The 26129-nt window shown below is 43.1% G+C and overlaps 1 long non-coding RNA gene across 1 annotated transcript; it reads left to right on the top strand.

Moving 5' to 3' along the window:
- Positions 1 to 25570, top strand: LOC139036992 (uncharacterized). The gene is made up of 3 exons (XR_011489771.1): positions 1 to 840; positions 983 to 1099; positions 24372 to 25570. It is a non-coding gene; the product is annotated as an uncharacterized lncRNA (long non-coding RNA).
- The last annotated feature ends 559 nt before the right edge of the window (positions 25571 to 26129 follow it).

Genomic DNA, 26129 nt, shown 5'->3' with positions numbered 1-26129 from the left:
GGCAGCTGTCAGGAGAATTCAGGCTGGGGTGGGCTGAGCGCCTGGGCCGGCAGCCTGGACCAGGGAGGAACCCTGCACAACCGTGACCCACCCTCGTCCAGCTGCCTGGGAGGAGGAAGGAAGCTAGCATTTTCCCACAGCCATTGTGTGCCTGACAGGTTCATCAATCTTAGCTCAGTGCATCCTCTTAACCTCTCAAGCTGGTTGAGAGGTTCTTTTTTTTTTTTTAACCAAAGAGGAAGAGGAGAGGAGAAGTGTCCAAGGGCACAGGGAGGCATGGAGCCAGCCTACAAGCCTGGAGTCTCGATGCTGAAGCCCACCTTCCTTCCATGGCATTGGATAGACCTCGCTGGCCCAGCCGCATATCAGCGGCAGCATCTGGCTTATCCTTAATCAACACGTGCGTGGCCAGAGGAGACAGAAATTGACGAAGAGGCAGCCAGCTCCTGGCGCTGATGGCGTAACAAAAGGGGAAGCTTGAGCGCAAGACTCCTTCCTGGTTCGAGTATCCCTCGCTGGCCGACCCAGTCTTTCACCTTCCGGCTCCCAGGGACCTGGACAGACCCTTGGCCTGGAGGGGGCAGCCTGTCCCGGTGCCAGCTCAGCGGGCTTGGCCCTTGTAACAATAGCTGGAAGGGCCTTTTGGAGCAAGTACTTCCTGAAGTGCCCAGAACAGCCGCCGTCCTGGGGCGCAGGAACAATCACCGCGCACGCCAGCTCCCGCCCTCCTGGGAGCCTCGGGGACTGAGACTTCGGGCTCCAGGAGGGCTGCGAGGGTCAGGAGGGCCAGGCAGACCAGAAGAGCAGGGCTCAGAGCGACCACGAGCCTGCACAGTGCAGGTCAGACCTCAGATTGGGTTTTTTTTTTCCCCTTTCCACATTGAAACTGGAGAGAAAAATTCTAGATTCTCACTTTTCCTTACCTTTCCTGTAAACCAGCTGCCTCATCCTTGATCTTTGTACATCTATCATTTTTCTTTAGGCTTTGTAAACAGGGAAAGGGAAAAGGAAAAAACAAAAAACAGCCAAAAGGAAGAAATAATTTCTGGAATCAGATGATGCACTCATTTAATCATCCAGCAACACTGAAGGAGGCCTGGTATGTACAAAACACAATGGGGAACCAAAACGGGTGACTCAGTATTCACTCACTTAATCGACTTATCTACTCATTTCATACAAATGACACAGCCCTGCCCCAGTGCCAGGAGTTGTGGACGTGGCGGTGCCTGGGTGGCTTGGGCTCTGCCCGGTGTGGGTGGCAGATAAGTGAGCCAGGAGTTGAAATACCCAGTTTACGTGATGAGTGCTAGAAGGGGAAGTGTAGGGTGATGAGGGGCATGCAGGAGGGCAGCGGAACCCGGTCAAGAGTCTGAGAAAAGGAACTGGAGGAAGCCTGGGGGAGGATAAGTCAGGCCGTGCAGTGGGGGAAGTTCTCCCAGGAAGAGATACTGGCATTTGTGAAGCTGGATGGGATAGAAATGTATGTTTTCCAAGAAACATGAAATAGGTCCCTGTGCCCAGTTTGCGAAAGGAATGATCACCTCCAGCGGTCATGACTCCAGCCCGCCTGGGTTAGAGTCCTCACTTGGCCACTTCATGCTGTGTGTGCTTGGCCAAGCTGTCAACCTTTCTGTAAGGCACTTTTCTTGTCTGTAAAATGGAGAGAATGAAGAAAGCAGTCTGTACTTTCTAGGCTGTGATAAAGATTATGATGAGCTGACACATGAGAAGGGCTTCAGGGCTGTGACTGGTGTGCAGTAAGCCCTAGGGAAGTCATAGCTAGGGAGAGGTGGGGATAGCAATAGGAAGCTTGGAGAAATGAGCTCCGATTATGGGCCAGGCTCTAGCAAACTGGGCTTCCCAGGTAACACTAGTGGTAAAGAATCTGCCTGCCAATGCAGGAGACACAGGAGATGTGGGTTCAAACCCTGGGTGGGGAAGATCCTCTGGAGAAAGCAATGGTTACCCACTCCAGTATTTTTTTTTAAATAAATTTATTTATTTTAATTGTAGGCTAATTACCTTACAATATTGTAGTGGTTTTGCCATACATTGACATGAATCTGCCATGGGTGTACATGTGTTCCCCATCCTGAACCCCCCTCCCACCTCCCTCCCCATCCCATCCCTCTGGGTCATCCCAGTGCACCAGCCCCGAGCTTGGAGAATCCCATGGACAGAGGAGCTGGTGGGCTATAGTCCACAGTGTTGCAAAGAGTCAGACACAATTGAAGCCACTTAGCACGCACACACACTCTACCAAACCAAGCAGAATCAGAAAGACCCAGCTCCTGCCGTTGGGAAACCTGTAGTACTGAGTTGGTAAGAACTTGGACCTGGAATCAGAGACACATGGATTCCAGTCTCATCTCATCTGTGTGATCTTGGGCAAATTATTTGCCCTTCCTGAGCCTCACTTTTCTCCTCTGTAAAATGGGTATAATGACAGTATATTTCTTATATTGTTAGGGTGAGAATCAACTGAGATAATTTATATAAAATAAATAGCATTGCAAACACACTGTTAGAAAAATGGTAGTTATGATGGCAGCTGGTATAAGATGAAAGAGAAATAACCCCAATATTAATATAAGTGCAAATATCTTACAATAATCAAGAGGATGGTACCCTTGGATACTGTGGCTATAACCTCTCAGCGGTTCCTACAATAAACAGTGCCTTTTCACTGACTTCATCTCCTGTCTTCATCTTTCCTGCTTGCTTTCTACTTTAGCTATCCTATTTACATCTATACTGGAAGGATCCACTTCCAAACCTTTGGCTCACAGGTGAAATATCATTTACCAGCAGAAGTCTTCCCTGACCACAGGCATGGTCAAGTTTATGTCCCCCTGCTATACACTCTCTAGTACCCTTTATTTTGTTTAGGGTCTGTTTTCCCATTTAGCTATAAGTGCCATGAAGTCAGAGATCATATCTATTTTACTTATTATTATATCTGTGGCACTTAGTATAATCCCCAGGTCAAGAAGCCGATAAGTATTCATCAAATGAATGAATATCAAGAATACAGCACAAGATTCAATTTTTAGACAGGGAGAAGCTGCCCCTTATGTTCTCTAAGTCGAAATAGCAGACCCGAGACCCCTGTTTCTCTGGACAGCAGTGTAATTGATCCATCCCACTGTAATGAACTGGAGAGCTGATTAAGAGCTTATGTAAATGTCAAAACCTTTGGCAGCCCTTCATTTACCTCTGCTTTTGCCATGACTCAAAGCACGGAAATTTGTCAGAAGAGAAAGCTTTCAGAGAACACCCACACCCAACGGTGGAAACCTTAGAAGTGTGGAGCGCAGCGGATCGTCCCTTGGTGAAGGCTTAGGGGGTTCTGGACAGGTTTTCAAAGGCATCTGGAGACAAGATGTCAGTGTGAGCTTGTTTCTCTGACAGAATCTGAAATGCTTTTAACCAGCGAGTTTCCAAGAGGCTTTTAAGTGAAGAGGTTAATGTTGTCGGTTTATAAATAAATGGATGTTTGTGGTGACTTCACCGTGGTTCATGTGACAGGGTGAACTGTGGGGAGAGGAGATGGTGCTTTGAATCAATGGCTTAACTGCTTCTTCTGCCTTTTGGTTCAGTGAGTAGGAGGAGAGAGAGCCCTGAATGAGTCATGGGGGGAAGCTTTCTTTCTAATCCTAGCCTTTTCTCTGATTAGCTGCGTGTGACTGTGGGCACAAAGTAACAGTTCTCTGCCTCTGTTCCTTCATTTGTTCAATGAAAAAAAAAAAAACACCTCATTAAAGTATTGTAAAATTAACCTGTAGTAACTGTCTCTAGAATTCATGGAGTCCTTACTATGTGTCAGTACTTCTATGAACTTTGTTGATCTACTCAGCAACCTATGAGATAGATTTTACTGTTATCGCCCCCATTTTACAGATGAGGACACTGAGGTACAATAATTAAACACCTTACCTTCCCAAAGTCACACTGCTGCTAAGTGGTGGAGCCAGGATTTGAACACAGACTGCCTGGCTCTGGAATTGGTTTTAATAACTGTGCTACACTATACTATCTCTCAAGGTTGGGGTGGGGGGGGCGCGTGGCTTGGGAAGGGCTTTAAGAGGAAGACAGCCCAGTTGCTTCATGGCTAGCCAGGATCTCAACAGTGTCTTCAGTGGGAAAGAGAAGTGGGGAGTGGTGGCCGAAGAGATATTATGTCTCTATGGTAACTGTCCCTTTTGGAAGGTGAACTTTTCATTTTTACGGCTACTATTGGGGAATTAGAGTGCTGAGACCCTGAGCTGGGAGACAGGTATGGACTTAGGTCCAGGGTTGGTTACTTGTGTAACTGTTAGGGTGAATTACTAATCTGAGCTGAGCTTCATAGCTCACCTGAAAAATGGACCTGGAGATTATCATACTAAATGAAGTCAGTCAGACAGAGAAAGACAAATGTCGTGTGATATCACTTATATATCAAATCTAAAAAAAGGATACAAAGGAACTTATTTACAAAACAGAAATAGACTCACGGAACACAGAAAACAGACTTAGGGTTACTGAAGGGGAAAGTGGGGAGGGATACACTGGAAATTTGGGATTAATAGATACTACTATATAGAAAATAAACGATAAAGATGCACTGTCCAGCACAAGGAACTATATTAATATCTTGTAATAACTTGTAATAGAAAATAATCTGAGAAAGAATATATATTTCTAACTGAATCACTTTGTTGTACACCTTAAACATTGTAAATCAACTGTATTCTTCAATTAAAAAAATTGAACTGTCAAGACTACAGAGTGTTTTATGAATTACATAAGAAATTGGCTGGCATACAGTGGGTACTCAGTGAGTTTCTCCCCCCTTTTTCTCATGGCTGCAAGGAGATGAATTTATTTAATCACACCTTAAAAGTGGTTTGGGATATGTTTATTCTCTGGATTCTTCAGACAAGCTGCATTTGTCTATCAAAGAGCAATTTCCTGGTCCTTTGGTCTGAGGCAAATGGCCATTTCCCATGAGGTTTTAGCCTTGTTAGGAGTAGGGTCTCAGCCCCATTTCAGTGATGAGCTGGAAATGGATATGAAATATGAGACCATTGGGTTCCATACACTTTTACTGGGCACCATTTCCATGCCAGGTGTCCAAATCTAGGGACTTGGTTGTTCAACCGTGAAGCCAACTGGATGATTGACTGTGGCCTTGGCTGTGAGACCCGGGGAACTGGCTAAGGCTTCCTATTAAGGAAGCAGGAAGCGAAGCTCACCAGCAGATAAACCCAAGCCAGCCTCCAGGATGGCTTCTTGGAGTCATTTGCCAGAGAGTCCAGATGCAGGGTCCAGTGAGGTCAGGAGGGACAGGGAGTATACACAAAAATTTGAAAGCTGGATTGGATCTGGAGGAGCTTAAGATCCTAGTGGGAAGGTTCTAGATAAGCCCAGGTAGATGTGTGTGTGCATGTTTAGTTGCCCCAGTTGTGTCCCACTCTCTGTGACTCTAACTCCCCAGGCTTCTCTGTCCGTGGGATTCTCCAGGCAAGAATACTGGAGTGGGTTGCCATGTCCTCCTCCAGGGAAACTTCCTGACCCAGAGATCAAACTGATGTCTCCTGTGTCTCCTGCCTTGCAGGTAGATTCTTCATCACTGGGGCCACCTGAGAAGAGGTGCAGGGCTGTGAGTGCCAGGTGTTAGCCCGAAGACAGAGGGTAGGGACAGGGCTCAGATGGTATATTCAGCATTGGAAGAGAACCAGATAAAACCTGAAATTCTCTTGCTAAACCAGTCCAGGGTCAGACATTTTAGGTGGGGGGCCACATTGAAACAGGAAGGAAAACTGACTTTGCTTCTGCCCCTGCCTACATGGCGATGATAATATCTGTATGTATGGAGCATTTACTGTAGATCAGGGGCTGTGAGTGCTTCCTGGGTGGCTCAGTGGTAAAGAACCTACCTGCCAAGCAAGAGACGCAGGTTCAATCCCTGGGATGGGAAGACTCCCTGGAGAAGGAAATTGCAACCCACTCCAGTGTTCTTGCCTGGAAAATGCTATGGGCAGAGGAGCCTGGTGGGCTATAGTCCATGGGGTCATGAAGCGCTGGACACACCTTAGCGACTGCACAGTACAGTGGCACAGGCACTGTGAACATGTAATCTCCTTTAATATCCAGAGCAAGCCTGCAACGTTAGAACCTATTTTCTCCGTCTTATACACAGAACCGCTCGAGTTCAGGAATATGGGATGACTAAGTGTTGGTCAAATATTTAGAAAACATGAGGGCTGAAGCAATGATTTCCAACTCCTTGACTTCCTCTCTTGGCATGTTTTCTGGGCTCCTGTTCTTTCTCCATTCACATGCCTTCTTTCCCCTGGCCAGGTCCCAGAAGGCCCTTGTGGTTTAATTAGTAACCAGAAAATCTGCTGGCTCTCGCCATTTCTCCCACTTGTAGGTTCTTAACAAAGAGCTGATGTGCCTTCTCTCCCTCTGCCAACTTTGGCCACCTGATCTGAAGACAGCTTCTCCTACTAGTGGCAGGATTTCAAGGGGGTACAAGTTTCCTGAACTTAGGCTCAAGGACCCTTGAGTAGCACCTCACAAGCATGGCCAGCCTGCTGGCAATTAATGACATTTCAGGACAGAACCTTGAGACATGGTCTCCTTCCAATGAATGATGCCCTTGCCTATTGGTAAGTCTTCCCCATTAATGCCTGTTTTCCTGTGTCTTGCTGCATTTATCCCAGGGCTCTAGGGGAAGTCTGCCTGGCCCAATGTCCTTGCAACACTTTACTCAAGGTCTTTTGGGTTGTTATGCAAACATAACACCTCAGGTAATATTCTCAAGGCTACTAAGAGATTGGAAAAAAGATTAGACTCCCCTTTTAAAAAACTTTTAATTTAATATTGGAGAATAGCTGATTAATGGGGCTGATGGTCCAGAAAGAATCCACAATCCTGCAATGCAGGAAACCTGGGTTTGATCCCCAGGTTAGGAAGATCCCCTGGAGAAGGACGTGGCAATCCACTCCAGTATTCTTGACTGGGAAATGGACAGAGGAGCCTGGTGGGCTATAGGCCATGGGGTCGCAAAGAGTTGGACACGACTGAGCAACTCAGCATGAGCATGAACATGATAGCTGATTAACAACGTTGTGATAGTTTCAGACGGACAGCAAAGGGACTCAGCCATACATATACCTGTGTCCATTCTCCCCCAGACTTCCCTCCCATCCAGGCTGCATGGACACGAGCAGAGTTCCCTGGGCTACAGTGGGACCCCGTGGGGTGTCCATTTTAAACATAGCAGTGTGTACATGTCTATCCCAAACTTCTTAACTGTCCCTTCCCCATGTCTTTCCTCCCTGGCAACCATAAGTCCATTCTCCAAGTCTGTAGACTCCCTTTTTATTGAACAAAAAAGTGTAAGACTTGGCTTACACTTTTACCTTGTCCTCAAGGTGTTGATATTGTCATGGACACCGCTGGATAGGATGTTAAAAACAGCCTTGTGGTCAGTCTGGTTTCCCCAGCCTCTCTTCTAAGTTTAGGGCCTGAGGGCTAGTTTTGGTATCTGCCTGGCTGTAGAAGGTGGTTGCTTCCCTCTACCTCTTTCACTCCATTTGTATGACTTGAGGTGCCTACTATGTGTCAGGGAATGTTCTAGATGGTAGTGATATGAGATAGACCCTGCTTTCAGAGACCTTGCAAATTCTATAAGGGTGATTGACATTAGGCAATTACTGATATGATAAGCACTCTCATCAGGGAAGCAGCAGGTGCTACAGGAACTCATAAATGGAGCACTACCTAATGAGATCAGGGAAGACTTCCTGATAGAAGTAACATTGATGAATGAAATTTCCACGAATTTTGTCATCAAGGCTTGAACATTTTCTTACTTCAAACAGGATATTTATACTCACTGTATAAACAGAGATTGAGCAGAAATTTGAAATAATTTGAAAAATTCTAGTTAAAGACTCAAGTCTAAAATTAAAAAACAGTCTAGGTTTCTCCCTTCCGTCTCCCTCACCATTAGGGCTGGGCAGACCTATAATTTAACCTATGTATGGTTAAATTGTTTGAATCCTGATTGACATTGACAAACAGGAGGATGTTTAAAAGAGGGGGCCACCAAGAAGTGGAGAGACTTGACCTTTGTCATACAAGGACAGGACTGTATTTTTTAAAGGCAAGAATATTTTCTTTATTACAGTGTTTAAAAATATGCATTATTTCCAGAATATTCTTTTCTAAAAATAACAGCTTAATTGAGATAATTTACTTGCAATTCATTACATAGGATACAATTCAGTGGATTTTAGTAGATTGTACAACTATCAACACTATGTAAGTTCAGAACATTTTCATCAGTCCCAAAAGAAGACTTGTACCTATTAGTCACTCCTTACTGTTCTCTCCTCCCAGCCCCTGGCAGCCAGCAATCTACTTTCTATCTCTAAGGATTTACCTATTCTGGCCATTTCATTATAAACGGAATTGTATAACACGTGGCCTTTTGGTTTCCTGTTTCTTTTACTTAACGTAATAATTTCAAGGTCTCATACATTCTTGATAAGATATAAATTAGCTCCATAGTTGGATAAAAATGTGTCATTATCAACCAAAATTTTAAATGCATATACTCTGATTCAGAAAATTTTTTTTCCATTTATTTTTATTAGTTGGAGGCTAATTACTTTACAACATTGCAGTGGTTTTTGTCATACATTGAAATGAATTAGCCATGATTCAGAAATTTTATGCCCAATAATTAATCCCTCAGAAATGTTCTCACAGTAAGACAGTTGTGAAAAGACATTGGTTGAAGCATTAACAAAGACTAGGAAAAAAAATCTAAAGTCTATCAGTTAGGAATCTGGCTGAATATATTACAGTCTATAGTGGAGTGATGTGCAGACATTCACAGAATGAGTAGGTCCTATATGAAATGGTGTGGAAGGATCTCCAGAAAGAATTGATAAGTGAATATAAGGGAACATAGCAAGACAGAGAACAGTGTATAAAGCTGACTATCACCAGTGTAAAAAAAAAGTGTGCATATACATTTATATGTGTGTGTATATATGTGTGTATGTGTATATATACACACACACAGAGTGAGAATGAGAGCGGGAGAGAGAAGGTGGGAGGGTGTGGAGGGAGGAGGGAGGAATAAGACAAAGGAGAGGAGGAAAATATCTCTGGTAGGATGTCTAAAAATGATTAACAGTGATTGTCTCCAGGGAAGGGACATGGGAAAGGGAGTCTAGAAGACAGGGAGGGGGACAGAGGGAGACTTGCTTCAGATCGCTCTCTTAAAAAAATTGAACCAATTTATAGACATGCAAATATTTAGGATTGTATTTTAAAGGGGATACAGTAAGGCAGCAGCAAAGCCATGAGAAACCTCACATTTTGCCTGGGACAGAGTAGACCTCCATCCTCCTCCTACTCATTAGATAGTGCATACATTCCAGATGGAATGCCCTATATGATGACTCAGCGTCATTAATAACATGACCACTTGTGCAGTGCCAAGATTAGACAGCCAAAAGCCGAGAGTCTGCTGTGTTGAAGTGGTGCTGGGTGGGAAGCACTCTCTCCAGAGATCAGGGCAGGGTCTGACTTGCCAGAGGAGGGTTCATAGAATGTTTAGACTGTGACTCATGAAGGTCGCAGATGAATAAATAGCTCTCTCTCTGCTGTGACTGTTGATAGGACTGGTGACAGCTTACCTTTGCAGTGGCCAAAAAAAAAAAAAAAAAAACCTGATTCTGATTTTTGACAAGTCAAACTTTCCTAACCAGCCAGGCCCTCAGAGGGACCACCATGAACCTGGCCAGAGGCAAAGGGCAATGAAGCAATGGGTGCTCTTGAAAGCCATGAAATCAGAAAAGCAGACATCTCCTCCCAGCCAAGGAAGAGTCATCACTGGGAAGGAAGGAATGGAGAAGGAAGTTTTCCCATTCCAGAACTGGAGTGGTTATCTTGCTTCTTCATGTGGCTAGTTGGCTGTAGACTACCACTTTGTTCTCTGTTAATAGCCTTAGAGTCTCATAATTCCAATGAAAAGAAACATGATCCTCTTTTTGGAAACAATTATATAATTTAGGATATATTTGGTTACAAGTAACAAAAAATCTGACTGATAGTGCCTATGCCATGAAGATGGTTAACTGTCTTATGTAATATGAAGACTGGAAGTAAGTACTTTAAAGTGAGAACTTCAGCACAACAATGTCATCAAGATGCCAGGAACATTTCCATTCTCCATACATATGTGGGTCATTGATCATTGATTCTTCTGGTTTCCCCATGGCTGCAAGATGGCTACCATATTCCCAGATATCACAAGAGTATTCAAAGATAGAAAGCTGGTAGGAGGTAGGGGTGTAGAGAGGCAAAGGATCCTTTCCCGAATGACTATGTCATTTTATCAATGGAGGAACAAAAGTATCACAGAAGCCCTCCCAGCTGACTTACACTTATATATAATTGATCAGAACATTACTAATCAGAATTGGGTCATGTGTCCATCTACCCTTAGCTGCAAGGGAGACTGGCAAATGAAACTGTTAATGAACAGCCATGAATGACTTAGAATTTATGATTCAGCCCCATAAGCCTGGACACTTTGCTGTCTTGTCTGTTGTCAACAAAGAAATTTATTGAAGGCAGGGAGTGGTTTCTACCATATACCCTTAGAAAGTTACTTAAACATTATACTATGAAGACACATCATTAATATAGCATTTAAAAACACAGGGATAGAGGTGTGACTAAGTAGAATTTTCAAGGCAAGAAGATCTACAGGGATGTGATGTGTCCGAGAGACTTAGCAGGTGCTCACAGAAGATTGTAGAGAAAAACAAAATCACTTAACATGCCCTTTGCTATACTCATCCTCTGTGAACCTTCCCAGCCTCCCCAGGCAGAGCCCCAGATCTTCCTCCCTGCTCCTGTTGCAGTCTGCACACGCCTTCATCATACCCATCACCACACTGAATTCAGAGTCAACAGGAAGTTACTGTCTCCCTACTTGATCCCAGTTCTATGTGTCACATCTTTCTGCATCAGTGCTGGGAGATCTTCCATGGCTTCCTATTGTCACCAAGGCATGGGCTTTCATTGAAGGTAAACTCAGGTGATTATTTAACTAAGCTCATAAGGCCTTTTGTGCTCACTCCAAGGTATTTACTTCTTCAGTCTCACATTTCCCCACTTGCTTCTCTTTGACCCCTGCATTTCATACACACTCAACTCAGGAAGCTGCCGCTCTCTCCTCTTGACACCTATGCACCACTATCCTTCTGCATAGAACACTCTTCTTTCCCTGGGTCTGCTCAGCCTCTTCTCACCCTTCCAGCTTTAGCTTAGGTGTCACTTCCACTGGGAAGCCTTTGCCAGCTCCCAGACTGGGCTCGGTAGCCTTGCTCTGTGTCCTTTCACACTCTGCATATCTCTCGGTAGTGGAACTCTGGGTTTCCCAGCCGTGGGACTGGGTTGCATTCACCCCTTCATTGCCGATGCTGGGTACAGTGCCTGATTCGTCCTGCCTGAATGGCTGAGTGACAGAAGCTTTTTTTAAATCAAAATGTTTGATTTAAAAACAAACACATCAGCTGGCAGAGCCCACAGGTGCGGCCCTGGTCCAGAGGAGGAGATGACTGAGCACTCACTAGTGCTGTAGTACAGTAAACCCTGGGCCAGCTGCCCTGCCATCCCGTGACCCTGGACAAGGCACATCCTCCCTGTGGGCACCCACATTTCTCTTCTTAAAGAGAGGGAGAGATAGAGAGGTGGGGGAGTGGGGAAAAGAATTTGTTTTCAACTTTTAAAAATAAAAATCAGGAAATGTCTCTTTTGTTTTATTTCCCCAAAGAAATATTACACTAAAGTCTGATCTCAAAAATGTAATACTGGAGAGGCTCTGGCTGAAGCAGGGGCACATGAAGTTTTTGGTGTTGTCATAAGAAGTCACCTCTAAGTGGCTTAAAACCAAGTGAATTGAGTATTTTGTAGGTCTGTGGGTTAGAAGTCGGAGGGGTCTCACTAGGTGAAAATCAAGGTGTTGGCAGGGCTATAGCCTTGGAAAGCCTGGAGAGGTGAACAGTTCTTGGCTCACGGCCCTCTTGTCTTCAAAGCTAGCACCGTGGCCTCTCTCTGACCATCCTCCCATAACCACAGCACCCTCTGACCACACTGGGAAAGATTTTTCACTTTTAAGGTCCTGGGTGATTAGATTGGGCCCAGTGGATAATCCTGAGTAATCTCCCCATCTCAGGGTCCTTAACTTCATCTCACCTGTAAACTTCATCATACCCATAAACTTCATCACACCCTTTTGCCATGCAAGGCAACATATTCACAGATTCTGAGGCTTAGAACATTGACATTGTTGTGGGAGCCATTATTCTGCTACTGCAAGTCAGTGGGAACAAAGTGGGCTTCATAGGAGCCTTTCACTCTGGCTTTACCTTCTCAGGCAGCCCTTGACCTCACAGTGTTCCCTGAAGTCCTAGAGCTGAGTTAAGGATCTCAACGATCTCTCTTTTCTAAAGAAGACATACAGATGGCCAAGAGACATATGAAAAGATGATCAACACCACTAGTTATTAGAAAAATGTCAGTCAAAACTACAAGGGGTACCACTTCACACCAGTCAGAATGGCCATCATTAAAAAGTCTACAAATAATAAATGCTGGAGAGGATGTGGAGAAAAGGGAACCTTCCTACACTGCTGGTGAGAATGTAAATTGGAGTGGCCGCTATGGAAAACAGTATCGAGGTTCCTCAAAAAACTAAAAATAGAGTTGCCATATGACCCACTAATCCCACTCTTAGGCATATATCCAGAGAAAACTCTATAATTTGAAAAGATCCATGCACCCTAATGCTTATTGCCACACTATTTACAATAGCCAAGGTATGGAAGCAACTTAAATGTCTGTCAACAGATGAATGGATAAAGAAGATGTGGTACATATATATAATATATATATCTATACATATACACACAATGAAATATTACTCAATCATAAAAAAGAATGAAATAATGCCATTTGCAGCAACATGGATGGACACAGAGATTGTCACACTAAATAAAACAAGTCAGACAAGGCAAATCCCATATGGTATCACTTGTATGTGGAATCTAAAAAATGATACAAGTGAATTTATTTACAAAACACAAACAGACTCACAGACATAGAAAAATGCATGGTTACCGAAGGGGAAAGGGGGGAGGGATAAATTAGGAGTTTGGGAATAGCAGATACAAAGTACTATGTACAAAATAGATAAACAATAAGGTCCTATTAATACTATATAGCACAGGAACTATATTTGTTATTCTGTAGTAAGCCATGATAGAAAACCATATATATATATATATACACACACGTGTATATACATATGTATACACCCATATATATTTACATATATATAGATACATGTAAAACTGAATTACTGCTATACACCAGAAATTAACACAACATTGTAAATCAACTATATACATCAATAAAAAATAAAATAAAAGATCTCAATGGTCTCTACGATATCTTCCGGGCTTGAACAACTTTACTGAATAGCTCTGTGACCTTGAAAAGTTATCTCTCTGTTCCTTCATTTCCCCAAGTGCAAAAGGTGGTAATGTCTGTCTACTGGGTTGTGCTGAAGTTAAAGGAAACAATCTATGCAAAACGCTTAGCCCAGTGCTGGCACACAGTCAACGTTCACCAAACATTAGTTATTTTTTGTTAGGTGTCTAAGGAGCTTTTCCATTTCAATATCTGCAATTCAAAACATATATACAGCAGAAGGGATAAAAAAAAAAAAAAAAACACCTGGTTTTCCTGGGTTATTTAACCACCACACTGAAAATTTTAAAATGTTTCAGTTATTTGACCTCAAAAACAAAGCATATTTTTGTGCCTCTGGGTTTAGAGACTCATGAGAAAAATGGGAAATATGATGGGTACCAAGGAGAACGAGGAGGCTTGCAGACAGCAGGGGTCTGCTCACACAAGGAGGCAGCGTGCAGGACCTGGTGTTTATTTAGGAACGTATAAAAAGGTCTGAAGCTGTGGCTGTGAGACAGCTTATGAAATACAAACATTAGGGAAGTTTACTAAAGATCAGGCTTGAGTTTTATAGCTTTTGGAAGAAGCACCACATTCCAGATGACAATAAAAATCTGGCCTTCTAAAGGTACCTAGCCTCTCGTGTCACTTTTGAATACACGAACCCACAGAATGTTCAAGGGAGGGGCCATTCTTTCTCAAGAGATACATCTCCCTTCTCTAGTCTTCAGAGTCTCATGGTGACATCTTGGGCTAAAGTGCTGTGAGTCTGGTGGTGGTGACCGGAAGTGGACTCATCCTTTCTGTTGCAGTGTCACACAACCTGGAGGATTCTACCCTAAACTAAAATGTGGAAAAATTTTATGTACCAAGATGCTAATTGCAGCTTTATATACAAAAGTTCCTAAATGGAAAGCATCTGAATTTGGCTGTGTTAGGAGAAGGACTTAGTGAATTACAACACATCCAGATAATGGAATAAAAGGCAGCCAATGCTTATAAGAAGCTTCACATAACATGAGGAACTGCTTAGAGCCCATTAACTGAAAAAACATAGATGTAGGATACACATTTGTATAAGCAATCTAATCTCTATGTTGTTAGGAAATATATCAAAAAGATTTTGTGTTTGATCCCGGGTGTCTGAAATATGGAAAAGTGGTTCCCCCTACTTAGTATTTTTCTCTATTTTCTGTCTCTTACAGCCAGAAGAATGGCATAGTGCTTAAATACATTGGATATGAAGGCAGACTGCCTATGACCTACCTCTTAACCTCTCTGAATCTCAGTTTCCTGGCCTGTCATGTGGGAATAATAGTCATCCCTAGTTTGTAGGATGGATGTTAGCATGAAAAAGAACTCAGGTGAAAGGCTTGACACAGAAATTTATACATGGTCAGCACTCAAGGGATGTGAGCTGGTGTCGCTATTTTCCTGATTAAAGTACCTCCAACAAAACTCAAAACTATAAAAAGAGGACTATATAGGTTGCTTTCCTACCTTTAATTCAGTCAAAGACTTACCCCAAAGTGTTATTTAACAATCTTCCTTTTTATTCATCCTTAATTACCTATGTTATTTTGGAAAGCAGTTATATAGTCAGCAGCCAAAAGCCTTTCCTGTGAATGAGAATACTCAGTTCTTCTGTTTAGAGAAAAGTCTAAGACCCTGGCTCGTCCTTCGCCCGCCCACAAACCCTGAGACTCTGCTCCCATCTTTCAGTGTTTTGGGAGGTCTCCTGAGATGCCCATCTGTGTATCTACCAGCTGTGTCAATTGGGCTGTACATAACAGAAAGTGATCCAAGAGGTATAAATGAGTGCATTAGTGATTTATTGCTGCATAACAAAAATGCCACAAACTTAGCGCTCTAAACAACATGCATTTATTAATTCACAGTTTCTGTGGGTCAAGAGTTTGGCTTGATTGAATCCTCTGCTCAGAGTCTCACACGGCTACAATGAAGGTGTCAGCTGGGCTGTATTCTCATCTGCAGGCTTGGTTGGGGAAGAATCTACTTCCAAGCTCACTCAGGTTGTTGGCAGAAGATATTTTCTTACAACTATAAGACTGAGGTCCTGACTTCTTACTGTCTGGAGGCCTCTCTCAATTCCTAAAGGGCACTCATAGTTTCTAGAAGCCTCCTACAGTTTGTAGTCTTTCTGTAGTTTCTAGAAACCACCCGTATTTCCTGGCCACATGGGCTCTTACAACTTGACAGTTGACTTTGTCAGCAAGGAGAGTCCTTGCAAGAAGCAAGTCCACAAACAAGAGGAAATCTTGTTGCATATAACCTAATGTTGTGGAAAATGAGATGGGAATACCAGACCACCAGACCTGCCTCTTGAGAAACCTGTATGCAGGTCAGGAAGCAACAGTTAGAACTGGACATGGAACAACAGACTGGTTCCAAATAAGAAAAGGAGGACGTCAAGGCTGTATATTGTCGCCCTGCTTATTTAACTTATATGCAGAGTACATCCTGATAAATGCTGGGCTGGAGGAAGCACAAGCTGGAATCAAGATTGCCGGGAGAAATATCAATAACCTCAGATATGCAGATGACACCACCCTTATGGCAGAAAGTGAAGAAGAACTAAAGAGCCTCTTGATGAAAGTAAAAGAGGAGAGTGAAAAAGTTGGCTTAAAGCTTAACATTCAGAAAACTAAGATCATGGCATCTGGTCCCATCACTTCATGGCAAATAGATGGGGAAACAGTGGAAACAGTGTCAGACTTTATTTTTCTGGGCTCCAAAATCACTGCAGATGGTGATTGAAGCAGTGAAATTAAAAAACGCTTGCCCCTTGGAAGGAAAGTTATGACCAACCTAGATAGCATATTAAAAATCAGAGACATGACTTTGCCAACAAAGGTCCGTCTAGTCAAGGCTATGGTTTTTCCAGTGGTCATGTATGGATGTGAGAGTTGGACTATAAAGAAAGCTGAGTGCTGAAGAATTGAGGCTTTTGAACTGTGGTGTTGGAGAAGACTTGAGAGTCCCTTGGACTGCAAGGAGAGCCAGTCAGTCCATCCTAAAGGAGATCAGTCCTGGGTGTTCATTGGAGGGAGTGATGTTGAAGCTGAAACTCCAATACTTTGGCCACCTGATGCAGAAAGCTGACTCATCTGAAAAGACCCTGATGCTGGGAAAGATTGAGGGCAGGAGGAGAAGGGGATGACAGAGGATGAGATGGTTGAATGGCATCACTGACACAATGGACATGGGTTTGGGTAGACTCCGGGAGTTGGTGATGGACAGGGAGGCCTGGTGTGCTGTGGTTCATGGGGTCACAAAGAATCAGACACGACTGAGCGACTGAACTGAACTGGACTGAATGTCTTCACGGAGGGACAGTCCATCACATTTGCCCTATTCTATTCTATGGTTTAGAAGCAAGGGGAGTAGGTGGGAACCCTGGGGCCATTCTCAAGTCTGTTGCCACCATAAAGAAGGGGGCTAATTTCTCATGATAACAAGAATTCTGAGGCAGGGAGATGCAGGTTGAGGGAGCATCTCCATTTTGCCATCTATGTCCTAGGCTCTTTCCTTCTATTTTACCATCCTTTTGACCATAAAATGAGTGTGTTCCTCTAAACATATCCACATTCAAAGAAGGAAACATGGAAAAGAGCAAAGGACACATGCCCACGAAATATCAATAGAATAGATTCCCAGAAGCCCCACCCTCACGCATGCTGCTTCTCACTGACCTCATCAGTGTCACCTGGCCGCTTCTACCATACCAGCCATCAGAAAATAGACATATCTTAAGAAACCATATTCACAGGACCCCAACAAAATGAGCAATATCTTTCCCAAACATTTTCAATACATAGGCGCATGGGATAGAGTTTCCAGGGTGGGCTAGCCTATGAATAAATGATAAAGCTTGGTTAAGAAAATTCATGAAGAAAATCCTTTGCACAGTGCCTGGCACATAACAACATCTCGATCAATGCTGCCTTTCCCCTCCCTTCTTTTGCTTTCTGCGTTGCTCCCACCTCTGGATTCGAGCGCTCCGATCTCAGCAGCCCCTTTAGAGTTAAGCACCCTGACACGCAGGCAAGTCTGCCGAAGAAAGCTGACGAGGGAGGAATGTAATAGCCGCAGCTGGAGCCGGGCCAGGGGACCAGCAACTGCAACGCCCTTATTTGCTCTGGGGAGGAGCAGCCTGGAAACTTTTTATGAGATTCCAGAAGCAGCAAGGTCATCACTTTTATGGCCATCCCGCTTCATTTGTAAATACAGCCTTTGAATGAGAATGTTTGGGCTCCTTGACAAGAGCAAGGCTGATGAACAGGGGACAATCAAATAAAAGATACTCTGTTCCTCACCACTGAGGCAACCTGAGTCACCTTAGATCCCTGACAAACAGCAACAAACCAGTGGAACCTTCAGAGAACTGGATTTTACAGTCATGCCCAGCCCCCTCCCCAACCCGCCCTGTGGGTCTGAGGCAGGTGATCTGATTTGTCCGGTTACAGGCGTGGCAACACGTGTTCACGATCATGCTTGTTTTCCAGCCAGCTGCAAGTGTCTGGGGGACAGCTCGTGGTCAGGCATGCTTGCTGTGATCAAGGCAGGGCTGAGGAAGAGTGCTGTGTCGGAGGCAGCCTCCGCATGTTGGGGTCAGTAGGAGCCGGCCGCTCCAGGGACACCTGGGCCCCTTTGTCTATTTGCTCCCCGAACTGGGGCTTTGGCCGCAGCTGAGTATTTACCAGGCTGGGCCCCGGCAACTGACAGCCAGCCTTCGCTGTCTGGCCAGATGCCAGGGAAGCCTCTGGTGGCAGTTGGCTGGGGGACAGGGTCACACTCTCTTTGGTCTTTCTTTTCTCTGGACCAGGAGGCAGCCAGGCAGAGGCAACTTGTGCATGTCTGTTTTTGGGGATTGAGGGAGGGTGTGGCAAGAGGAGGCAGGAAGTGGTCAGGAGGCAGGATGATATTTTTCATAAATGGATGAAATTCTCCTTTACAGGCACAATTCCTGGCTCCTGATACACCTTTTTTTTTTTTTTTTTTTTAAATTTAAGATTGTGCTTACTTTATTTTTTAAATTAATTATTTGGATTATAGTTGATTTACAGTGTTGTGTTTCAGGGGTACAGCAAAGTGAATCAGTTATATATATACATACACATACCTATACATATATCCACCCTCTTTTAGATTCTTTTCCCATATAGGCCCATTACAGAGTGCTGAGTAGAGTGCCCTGTACTATACAGTAGGTTCATTATCTATTTTATATATATTAGTATATATATGGGGCTTCCCAGGTGGCACTGGTGGTAAAGAACCCGCCTTTCAATACAGGAGACATAAAGGACGGAGGTTCAATCCCTGGACTGGAAAGATCCCCTGAAGGAGGGCACGGCAACCCACTTCATTATTCTTGCCTGGAGAATCCCATGGACAGAGGAGCCTGGTGGGCTACAGTCCATGGGGTCACACAGAGTCAGACTTGACTGAAGCGACTTAGCACAGCACAGCACAGTATATATATATGTCATTCCCAGTTTCCCAACTTATTCCTTCTCTCTCTCGTTCCCCTTGGTAACCATAAGTTTGTTTTCCACATCAGTGACTATTTGTACCTTTTTTTCTTAGATTCTACATATGAGCAATGTCATATAATATTTGTCTTTGTCTGACCCACTTCACTTACTATGACAATCTCTAGGTCTATCCATGTTGCTGCAAATGGCATTATTTCATTGTTTTTTTATGACTGAAACATGATATACTTTTAATGGCTATTTGTTGAAGAAATGAGTGATTTTAGTTATTTACTATTTATCGAATGCCTGTTATTTACCAGAGGCCTAAAATGTGATGACACAATGCAAAATTTCATTTTAACTCTCCTGGAACTTTAATACTAGTGAGGGCACAATGGTAATAACAAATGAATGAGCAAGGTAATTAGGTAATTAGAGAGAGTGATACATGCCCTGTGAAGACCAGCAGGTAGGATGACATGGGAGGGGAGGTTGAAGATGGAGGTTTGCTTTAGACAGGGGGCCTCCTCCCAAAGGAGATTATATTTGAGCTGAAACCTGAATGGTGAGAAGACACTAGTCATGGTGGAAGGCAGCCAACCCTAGGAAAGCAAGGAAACTGTAGTCCAGACATCTGAGCTGAGGAGGGGGCTCCTCTTTCTTCTAGAACCTGGGCAAAATGAGGAAGCAGAACAAAAAAGTATGAGGAGTAGGAGTAAGACGTGGTGTTGAAAACAAGGGGTTTAATGGAAAGTCTATCTGTATTGAGAATAGGTGGCTCTCCACCCTCACCCAGGGACTCCTGGAAGCTAAGCATCTGTCCCCAAGGCAAGCAAATTGAAATGTGGTTCTCTGAAGACACTGGGTAGCCCTAGAGAAACGCCTGCCCTGTTAAGGAATTTAAGGGATCTCCCAGTGTGATGGCAGCTTCCTGCCTGATCCCCCCAAGGGGAAGCCCGCTGGTTGGTTCCAGACTCACCAAGGTCATCAAGGCAGCTGTTAATTGCCTTCACTGTAACTATGAACAATTTTAAGTTTTACCCAGTGTGGGGACAGCACTTGCAATAGTGGATAAATAATATTTCCACATCTTAAATTCCTGGCCTGTAAAAGCCTTGCTTAGAGCCTGTCAGAGTTGGGGGGAGTCCTTGGGAGACAAAGGGGTCATGGGGTCTCACAAATCCTGAAAGCCTTCAGAGTTATTGTTTTCATCCCCGTTACCTAGAAATGCACAGATAGGATTGAAAGAGGAAGATGTTTAGTGTGCATCTGTAAACTTACATCCTGTTACTGAACCAAACATCTAAAGTAGAGTATAAATTAATATATGACATAAATCCTACTATTAGCCCTTGAATAGCACAATTATGGGCTTCCCTGATGGCTCAGATGGTCAAGAACCTGCCTGCCATGCAGGAAACTCAGGTTTGATCCCTGAGTTGGACAGATCCTCTGGAGAAGGAAATGGCAACTTGCTCCAGTATTCTTGCCTGGGGAAATCCATGGAGAGAGGAGCCCCCTGGGCTACAGTCCATTGGGTTGCAGAGTCTTACACGACTGAATGTCTAGCACACACACAAAACATAATTATAGGGCACTGTATTTTTGTATGTTAGAAGTGTAACTTTGTTACTATAAACATAATTTTAGAAACTATTTCAACATTATTTTTTAATTTCCTATAAGCATAAAGAAATGGAATGGCTTGGATAAACTGAATCATCTAGATTGGAGTTTGAATGTGCCCCAAAGCATCATCACATATTTGCTGCAGTTTCTTGGATGATTCTTCTCACTTAGGGCTAGTTCTGCTTGCAATGAATTTTACTAGTTTACCACTCAGAATAAGTCCTTATATCTGTGGTTATGCAAAATCCTCTTTGTTGGAGACAGCTGAACATCTGAACAATATTACCAGCCTATTGGAAAGAGAACATTGGGTGTCCTCGGTATTCTCTTGAAACACTTTCTACTTGGTAAGAATAGTTCTAGGTAATAAAGACATGGAATTAATTAAAACTATTTTAAAATGTATGAAATGAGAAGACTAGGGTAAAGGGTGTAAAACTATTGCATGCCAAGAGAAGCCCTGACCTTTTTCTAAAGCTCAATGCCAGCTTTATTCTGATGCCTTCTGTAAAGACTTCCAAATGGGCTTTTGCTGGCTTCCCCATCCTTACTGCCAGTCAGTTAAAATCCTACCCATTTGTCAAGGTCCATCTAAACGCTCCATTTTCTCTGAAGCTCTGTTGAAGGCCCAGATGGAGTAATCACTCCTTTCTCAATGTTCTCATGGTGCCCGTAATTCATTCTTTCAATATCTCTCCCAACGCTGGTGGACACTAGTATTTGTACCATGCTTTGTAATTCACAAAGTGCTTTCCTGTGCATTTTTCTCATTTAATTCTCAGCAACTCTGTGACACTAAGCATAGGGAGAGAGAGGCCCAGAGAGTTGAGATTGCTAGACTGGCTTTGTAAACTATGATTACAAGTCAGGCAAAATCATCTGATATATCTAAATTCAGTAGCCAAGGAATGCAGGCTTCTGTAAAGAGTTAAATAGAAAGGACATTTACATTGCATTAGATTCTATTACATTAAAGTGTCTATAACATTAGATGGAAGAGGCCTGCAGAGATCTTAAGAGCCAAAGAAACTTGTAATCTAATCAAGAGATCAGGTTGAATTGGGGTTTCAGACATTTGTTGAGTAGACGTTTGTGAGGCACGATCAGGGGCTGTGTATAACTTGAGTCCCATAGTGTGACTGTGTCCCTTTTGAAGTTACAGATTCATTGACATAACCTCTAAGAATTGAGTTCAGGATGTCACATCAAGGTTACCAAAATCTCTGATCACAAGCAATCCCAAGAATGCTGAAATGGCAACTCCCATACTTCCTCGGGATGATTTAATAGTTTTAATAGTTTTCTTAGTTTTTACAAAAAGCACCACCCAAGGAGCCCAATCTCTTGTCCAACCAAATAGCTCTGTGCAAGACAATTTCAGTTAACAGGAGTATGGTTGCCTTTCTTACTGGACAAGCATCTTTCATTTCTTGGAAGTTTTAGATATTTATATACATGTTTAAAGTAATTAGGACTAGAGTATAAATAATTTTGTATTAAGAAAGAGGCCATTTCTGGTATCCTTATATACTAGGAATATTTAAGAAAATTTGACCTATTAAAATGATATTTTTGTAATTCTAATTTACAATGTATAATTGACAAATTATTGAGATATATCTTTAAGTGGAAATTCATGTCAATCACATTTATAGGCATAGTTTATCAGGTTAACTATTTGGGAGTATTTGTTGGGCAGACAGTTGATCTTAAAATGAAAAATGGAATTATAAATGAAGTTTGAACTATCTGAAGGAACCCCATACCTGTTTTTAAATGTAACCAAGTATAGGTGAAAGGCTCTTTAAAAGTAACTAAGGAAAGTGATACTTAAAATTTGCTCCACTTATAAACTGGAAAACAATATTTGTTGCTTTTTTATGTGGAACATAAAATCTAAGGAGAAAATATATGTTTAAATGTGTAACTTTAGTAAATTGATCATTAACTTAAAAATCCAAGGAAGATGTCTCAGTGGTCTTTTTGGTACACAGAATGCAATCTTAGGGCATCAGGATAACTGAAATTCACAGAATTGACCTGTCCAGGATCACGAGGTTAGTAAGTGGCAGTCACCACTTAAAGTCAGGGTCTACATCCTGTATCTTTTGGTTGAGCTCTGCTACCCCTTTTTGGTTGCCTTTTCAATACCTCTTTTATGGCCCTTGCAATATTTTGCCTTGATTTGGAATTATTTATCCATGTCTTATTTTGATTATTTGCCTTTCCTCAGCTTCACGAGGAGAGGCATGGCATAGAAGTAGGGGAGAAGTCAATAAATGTATTGGATTCAAATTGTTGTTGATCATAGATAACCTCTGAGAAAGGGTGGCTGGGAAGGGGGAGGTGTATAGACTATTACCTTTCTGTGACGCTGTTTAGCATTAAGGAGGCTGAGTCTTTAGGCCTGGCCTCCAGCTGCCCGAGCTCTGATGAAGTGGCTATAAACTAACTCCATGCTGTCTGCCTTCTTTTAAGATTAATTCCATGGATGTCCTTCAGTGTCTTCCCACTGCTCAGGAAAAAGACAAAAGCCTTTCTAAACTTAATGAGATCAGGATGGTCCAGCCCAAGCCCACTTCTCTAGACTTTTGCTCCACTTGCTCTAAGGACACAACCTTCCTTTACTTCTCTGGACAAATCAAGGTCTTCCCCAGATGAAGTCAGGTTTCTAGCTGAACACTTACAGCTTTCTGAACTCCTTCACAGCACTGCTTAGAGGCTGTAATGCTATATTTTTGTTTGTAGCTATTTATGTAATATCTAGAAAAGACCTTTGGCTCTGGGCACCTTGGCTCTTTTCCCCACCATCATACTTGGTGCTTATGGGTGCGTGCTCAGTCACTTCAGTTGTGTTCGACTCTTTGTGACCCTATGAACTGTAGCCCACCAGACTCTTCTATCCGTGAGATTCTCCAGGCAAGAATACTGGAGTGGGTTGCCATGTCCTCCTCTAGGGGATCTTCCCAACCCAAGGGTCAAACTCACATCTCCTGCATCTCCAGCATTGCAGGCAGATTCTCTACTGCTGAGCCACCTTGGCAGTGCATGCTTAGTGCAGAGTAGGGGCTTAGCAAATGTAGGCTTTTATTATTGTTATTAGCATTTAATAGATGCTTGTTGTTGGGATGAATGAATGAAGTGGTAAAAAAGGAAGGATCGACTTTGTGGCAATCATTTAGACTGGCCTGATCTCCATTCAGCTGGGAAGGATTTTAGATGAAATCGTATCAGACAGATAGGGGACACGATGTCTGAGATTTCTTCCAGGCCAGTGAGCCTTTTGCTCCAGAAACGCCGTTTGTCACTTTGCTTTAGCCATTGCTTTTATCATCCTCCTGGGGAACTCTGTGTGTGTGTGTGTCTGTAACAGAGAGAGACATAAGATAGGGACAGAGAGGGAAAAACAGATTGCACTGGTATGTAAGGTGATGGGAAATGACCCAGTAAGGCCCCTGGAAACGACAGTGGTCTCCTTTCTAGCCTCATTCACACAAGTGGGATCTCATTTGGCAGGCAGTAGGCTGGCTGAAAAATGCCAGGTCCCTGAACATCAATGAATTTTGCATTTCCAAATAATGGGTTTATGATTAAACTCCAATAACTCAAGCGAACCTTCCATGAAGAATGTCAGATTCAGCTGGTAATTCTTATTCTCTCAAATCCCTTCCCCCCTTTATTTTTTAGATCTGTGCCTCCAGTCCATCAATCACAACCATGAGTGAGGAGTGAATGAAATTCTCTGATGACGTGGAGATGCTTCCTCACGATGGTGAATTCATCCTGAATATTGTAGGAAAAGACACTGAAGGGCAGGCATGAGGCTGGAAAGGCAGAAGGAGTCTCTGGAAATAGGATCCCTACTTTCTTCCTCTGGGAGACTGGTGTAACACTGACCTCTAGCTGGATGGAGAGAGTGAGTTCAGCTGGTGCCTTTTACTCTGGCTGGATGTCGTCGGACGTTGGCTGGTGTGAAATGAAAAGAGAACGTTTGGAAATCTTCTCTTTCATAAGGATGTTTCCGGTATCCTCCTTGGCTTCTCTTCTCCTCCTCAAATAACAGTGTCACCATTTGTTTAGTATTTATGACGTGCTAGGCCTTATGAGTTCCCATTTTAGCTCTAATTATTCCCAACGACCCTGTCAGGTAGATGCACAGCATCCATTTTCCTGGCAGGAAGACTGAGACTCAGAGAGTTTTGCAATTTGCCTGGCATGTGTCTTAGGAGCTGGCTGGACCAGTATTCTAAATCAGGTTCGTCCACTCCAAAGCCTGTCCTCCTTCTCCGGACTCTTGAGTCTGGTTGAAACCCCAGGGAGGGTTTGCGTGTGTGTTCCACTCCCCGGGTCCCGCTCTTTGGGAAAGATCTCTCAGTCAGCGTGCTTATTTGTTCTGCTTCTACCTGACTAATTCCTGTTTACATTCAGAAGCCGGGCTGAATCTCCTTCCAGATATGTCAGTTTCTGTAAAAGAAGCCAGCTGTCTCCCAGGCCCCTGACTTTGGTGATAACATCTCCATTTTCACAGACTGCAAGCCCTGTTTTAAGCCATCGGGTGACTGGTTAGTGGTGAATCAATGAAGCTACCCAATCATGACCTAGCATGGAATTTGAAAAATCTACTGGGGGATGAAATGTCCAAGAAAGTGCGTTTCAGCTTTCGGTTTACCCTTTCTGTGTGTTTTTAAGATGTGTTAGTTGAGATTTTTCTGGTTGATGGATGGATTTCAAACTGTTACAATGGGATTGGAGGTAAAATGTAGGAAAAGAGTTTCTTTCTCACCTTGATGAAGTGATTCAGCTGAGCATGTGGGTGGTGAGATAGGTGCAATAAGAGGAGTTCTGAAAAAAACAAAAACTAATAAAAGTTCTGTTTTTTAAAAACATGTATTAGCTGATATAAAGATGACTGTGGCTTATGTAATGGGGTGTTTCAGCTTTCCATGGTGCGGGGTGGGGGGGGAGGTCCCCTAGCACATCCTTGGGTTAACCCACAGACATAGATTAGACTTTTCCAAGGCTTGCAACCTAATGGGTTTTGTCTGGGTTGGTTTGTTTCTGGAAAGCCTTGCCTTTGGCCATCCAATATGTTCCTTTTGGAGTACAGTGTTTACCTGACTTCACAGTATCTTATTTAAACATTTCAAACAGTTACCCAACTAATGAAAAATAACCACGTACTCTTTTAGATATTTTCTATAAATAAAATACATTACTTCTGTTTAAAAAGTGATTATAGTATGCAGACTACATTTTTTTAAATTTATTGACATAACTGCCTTCTTTCTTCGGCAAGGCTGCAAATACTTATATTTCATTTAGCTTTCATTGTCCCACATGAGTTGAGTATACATGCTTCCTGATGCAGTGCTAGATCCCATTCCATCCCATTGTATGAATGAGCCATCATTTAGTTTATGAATCTCTCACTGTTGGGAATTTTGA

The sequence above is a fragment of the Odocoileus virginianus genome, chromosome 10 (genome assembly GCF_023699985.2).
Source record: "Odocoileus virginianus isolate 20LAN1187 ecotype Illinois chromosome 10, Ovbor_1.2, whole genome shotgun sequence".
NCBI lineage: Eukaryota > Metazoa > Chordata > Mammalia > Artiodactyla > Cervidae > Odocoileus > Odocoileus virginianus.
This window is presented reverse-complemented; position numbering and strand designations above follow the sequence as displayed.